Source organism: Otolemur garnettii, unplaced genomic scaffold, assembly GCF_000181295.1.
Source record: "Otolemur garnettii isolate 467f Iridium unplaced genomic scaffold, OtoGar3 scaffold00019, whole genome shotgun sequence".
NCBI classification, from domain to species: Eukaryota; Metazoa; Chordata; class Mammalia; order Primates; family Galagidae; genus Otolemur; species Otolemur garnettii.
This window is the reverse complement of record NW_003852414.1, coordinates 4,606,082-4,611,326: the sequence shown is the minus strand read 5'-3', so window position 1 is coordinate 4,611,326 and position 5,245 is coordinate 4,606,082. Positions and strand designations below refer to the sequence as shown.

The following is a 5,245-nucleotide window of genomic DNA, read 5'->3' as shown; positions in this document are numbered from 1 at the left end:
TACTCAGGAGGCTGAGGCAGGAGACTCGCTTGAGCCCAGGAGTTGGAGGTTGCTGTGAGGGTGATGCCATGGCACTCTACCCAGGGGGATAAGCTTGAGGCTCCATCTCAAAAAAAAAAAAAAAAAGAAAGAAAAAGAAAGGGAAATTCAAGGACATTATTCTAGTTTAAAAAATCACAATTTTGCCTACATGTGACTCTCTTTATTAACAATCATGTTTTAAGTCAATTTATAAACCCAAAAAAGTCACATTAACACCACACACACACAAAAAAGCACTGTTGATTTTGTCCCTCCCAGATATTTCACTAAAATATCACTAAAACAGGCCAGCCAGGGTGGCTCCCGCTTGTAATCCTAGCACTCTGGGAAGGCCCAGGAAGGTAGATTGCTTGAGCTCAGGAGTTCGAGACCAGCATGAGAAAGAATGAGATCCCGTCTCTACTTAAAAAAAATAGAAAAATTAGCTAGGCATTGTGGCAAGTGCCTATAGTCCCAGCTACTCTACTAGGGAGGGTGGGGCGAGAGGATGGCTTGGGCCCAAGAGTTAGCGGTTGCTATGAACGATGAATCCACAGCACTCTAGCCTGGGGCAACAGAGTGAGACTCTATCCCAGGTGTCCTCAAACTGCAGCCTGCCTAGGACATTTATCCAGCCCACTGGGTGTTTTTGCTGCAGCTGCCTGTCCTGCTTAGCAAGGGTCTGAGGGACAGTGAACCGGCCCTCTTTTTAAAAAGTTTGAGGACCCCTGCTCTATCTCAAAAAAATAAAATCACTAAAATAAAATTCAATTTTAATACAAACAATTCAGCATTATGTGGAGATGGTGGTCATTTTGGTGGATTTTTGGAATCCTTTTTCTTTCTTATTCCCCTATAGTACATGATATGCTCAAAGCAAAGGATAATCAAGAGAACGGAACTGAATTAAAGTGCTAATCAATACATATTACTAGTTACTAGGTAAAATTAAAGAAAGAAAAATTAATGAGGGAAGTGATAAAAACTAACAGGTATGTTATTATTCTACCTGCAGATTTCATATTAATACATTACCTGTACATAAGGCAACATTATTAAAGAATTAGTACAAATAGATTCAATTCTTATAAATCTGTTCTTACATTGAATAGCTTTTCCTTTTTGTTACTGAAATTAAATATCAGTTCTGCTTTACCAGCTTTTTCATTTTTATTTTCTAAAGATTAAGTCACCAGATACACCTACTTTGCCTGTCTCAAAATAGTCTATTCTTTTAAATAATTTTTTCAAGAGTAAAGTATTGTTAATACCAGGTAATGGATTCAAGGGGAGGGAGAGGGTCTTGAAAACCCAGAATCTGGAGGTCATTTAGCCAGCCCACCTCTTAAAGCAACACACGGAGTATCTGTCAGTTGCTTTGATTTGTAGTGTTCTGCCAGCTACATTGTCACCTTTCTGAATGATCCTACTTCAGTTTCTGTACAAAAAATACATCTCAGGGTGGAGCCTTGGCTCAAAGAAATAGGGCGCTGGCCCCATATGCCGGAGGTGGCGGGTTCAAACCCAGCCCTGGCCAAAAACTGCAAAAGAAAAAAAAAAATACATCTCACCCTCTATGACAGAAAGGGTGGAGAGAAAAACAAAATCATACCACAAATTCTAATAATTATTATAGAGAATAACACAAAGCTCGCCTTTGTAGGTGAGCAAATAAACAAACAAAGGTATTGCTGTCTAATTTCTAAAAACATTTTTTCAATAATTTTGAAAATGTTCAAAAAATCCAAAAATCATATAAAAATTTTACATCTTATGATTAATAGGATATAAGAAGGATTTTAGAATACTTTTTTTTTTTTTTTGAGACAAAGCCTCATACTGTTGCCCTGGGTAGAGTACCGTGGCATCACGGCTCACAGCAACCTCCAACTTCTGGGCTCAAGTGATTCTCCTGCCTCCACCTCCCAAGTGGTTGGGACTACAGCACTTGCGACAATGCCCAGCTATTTTTTGGTTGCAGCTGTCATTGTTGTTTGGCGGGCCCAGGGCTGGATTCGAACCCGCCAGCTGAGGCTGGCGCGTTAGCCACTTCAGCCACAGGTACCTGCCTAGAATACTTTTTAATATATATAAACTAAAACATCAAATAGGAAACATGGGATCTTAAAGACCAGGAAGATCCTTACCTGTACTGGCCTGTGGTACTTCTAATCTCTACGTGACCTGTATCCATGTGACTAAGCAGTGAACAGAATAATACAGTGCCAAGTGCCTCCTTTTGTGCCAAGTACACACACATAGGATTTTATTTAAACCTAACAACTGTGAGCTCCATTTCTAGAGGTGAGAAAACTGAGGCTCAGAGATTAAGTGGCTTGCCATCTTTCAGGAAAGGAGCAAGAGATCCAAAATCTGAAAACCTACGTTTGCCCTAACACAAGTTCAGTCTCCCCATTGTCCTAAATCAAAAAAAATAAAAATAAACAATTTTCCCACGCTCAAGAAACAAATAATTTCAACCTACAAATAGGCTGCTTTCTAAGGTAAGTGAACTTCAACCCTATTTTACCAAAGAAAATTATAAGTATCGAGAACTATGTTTTCAGGCAAAATCACCAAAACTTATTCAAGCCATTATATCCCAGAAATCAAAAGCACTAGAGAAAGGAGAAAAAAAAAAAAAAGGACTGACAATCTCCTAAGATTCCTAACTTTACAAATGCTAAGCAATAAAGGAATGAAGGAGAGAGTTTATCGTGAGCCTGGGGCAGGTGACAAGGCAGGATTTCAGAAAATGTGAAGAAAGCTAAATAATGACTCCACTGCCTCCAAGAGTATAGCGGGGGAGGACTTAACAAAAAGATCTATCAGCAGTGAGCAAGGATTTGGATGAAAGGGGACATTATTAGTTGCTGTTATACAGAGCCAATTTACACTTGTTTTTAGATTCAGCACCATTTATGTGGAAACAGACTTAGGAAAATCTCTAGCAAACATTAAAACAAAAAGAACTTTATACCTTCCTGAACTAGCCAGAAAATCCAATTAGCCTGAAAAAAATCACATTCCTCAAGCATTCTTCTTAACTGAAATTCTATTTGTATAACAATTTTTTTCAATATTACCTATAGTAAAATATGATTCCTGTTTTGTATATACATGTATGTATGTGTAGGTACTTAAAATTCATACTTTTTAATACAATAAATGATGTCTACATTAGCAGGCCACACAATTTTTAGAAATAAAGACTAAAAAGAAATAACTTAATTTTCAATTAGAAATAAAGGTTAAGGCTCGGCGCCTGTAGCTCAAGCGGCTAAAGTGCCAGTCACATACACCTGAGCTGGTGGGTTCAAATCCAGCCCAGGGCTGCCAAACAACAATGACAACTACAACCAAAAAATAGCTGGGTGCTGTGGCAGATGCCTGTAATCCCAGCTACTTGGGAGGCTGAGGCAAGAGAATTACTTAAGCCCAGGAACTGGAGTTTGCTGTGAGCTGTGATGCCGTAGCACTCTACCCAGGGCGACAGCTTGAGGCTCTGTCTTAAAAAAAAAAAAAAAAAAAGAAGAAGAAGAAGAAAGAAAAAAAGATTAAGTTTATAACAAATTCAAGAAGTGATTTTGTGAACCAATTATACTATAACACCCTGAAATGCTAGTTGATGACTTGTTCCATGTATGTGATTTTCCAAATTAATTTATGATTAGGCTTCAAATACCAGAAATGAATTAGTTTATCACTGTCAATGAAGAAACTCTCTCTACAGATATATCTGCCAAAATAAAAAGCTAGCATACAATATAATTTAAATATTTCTAGATTAATAGTCATCATCATAAAAACTCATCATTGGCCAGGCACTCACAGCAGTAATCACACTGCTTTGGGAGGTCTAGGTGGGAGGATCGCTTGAGGCAGTATGAAATAAGATCATTTGTGTAGCCCAATTAAAGAAAGCAAACTTATGGTTTAAAAACTTCTTAAAAACAAATCTCCATGCCCAGGAAAGATTCACTAAAAACAACACTAAATTGTTTAAAGAATTACCACCAAATCTACATACTCTGTCACACATAATAGGAAGGAACACTACCCAATACTTTTTCCCTTTTTTTTTTTTTTGTTTGTTTGTTTTATTGAGACACAGTTCTTACCTTATGCCCTGAACAGAATGCAATGGCATCCTGCTACCTCAGCCTCCAAAGCTGCTGGGATTACAGGTGCTTGCTGCTGCGCCGGCTGGGTTTTTCAATTGTTTTCATGAGTCGGGATCTCACTCTCACTCAGACAGGCCTCAAACTCCTGAGCTCATGCAATCCTCCCACCTCAGCCTACCACAGTGCTGGGATTACAGGCGTAAGCAACTGCTCCTGGCTCCCCATTCTTTTTAAGAAGCAAGTGTCCTGATACCAACAACAAATAAAATATAAAAAACCAAACTACAGACCCGTTTCTCATGAATACAAAATTTAACAAACAGAATGAGTCGTGGCTCACATCTGTAATCCTAGCACTCTTGGAGGCTGAGGTGGGTGGACTGTCTGAGATCACAAGTTTGAGACCCGCTTGAGCCAGAGCAAGACCTCATCTCTAAAAATAGCCAGGCGTTGTGGCAGGTGCCTATAGTCTCCGCTATTTTGGAGGTTGAGGCAAGAGAATCACTTAAGCCCAAGAATTTGAGATTGATGTGAGCTGTGATGCCATGGCACTCTACCAAGGATGACAACTTGAGGTTCTGTCTCAAAAAAAAAAAAAGAAAGAAAATAAAGAGTAACCAGGCACAGTGGCTCATGTCTAGCTTGGTGGGAGGCCAAGGCGGGTAGATCCCTTGATCTCAAGAGTATGAGATCTGCCTGAGCAAAAGCAAGACCCCATCTCTACTAAAAATAGAAAAACTAGCTGGGCATAGTGGTGCATGCTTGTAATCCCAGCTACTTGGGAGGCTGAGGCAAGAAGATTGTTTAAGCCCAAGAATTTGAGGCTGTTGTGAGCTATAATGCCATGGCACTCTACCCTAGGACAACAGAGTCAGACTCTGTCTCAAAAAAAAAAAAAAAAAAAAATCCCCAACTAACAGCAAACCCATCTGTATTGCAAAGTTATAGTTTACAGTTTTCAAATTTAAAAAATAAGCAGTAAAACTCTGTTGACTAATAAAGGGTGTTCTTTCCTACAGTAAACAGTCAGATCTGCAGCAGAGATGGAAATCAAATTTCTCAACAAAACTCAACCTCTGAATTTGGAGATGAGTAGGGAA

At 39.0% G+C, this 5,245-nt stretch overlaps 1 protein-coding gene across 2 annotated transcripts in view; it reads right to left on the bottom strand.

The window, feature by feature from the left end:
- ARHGAP12 (Rho GTPase activating protein 12) overlaps positions 1 to 5,245 on the bottom strand; it is a 124,261-nt gene that overhangs the window by 80,480 nt on the left and 38,536 nt on the right. The window lies entirely within an intron of this gene.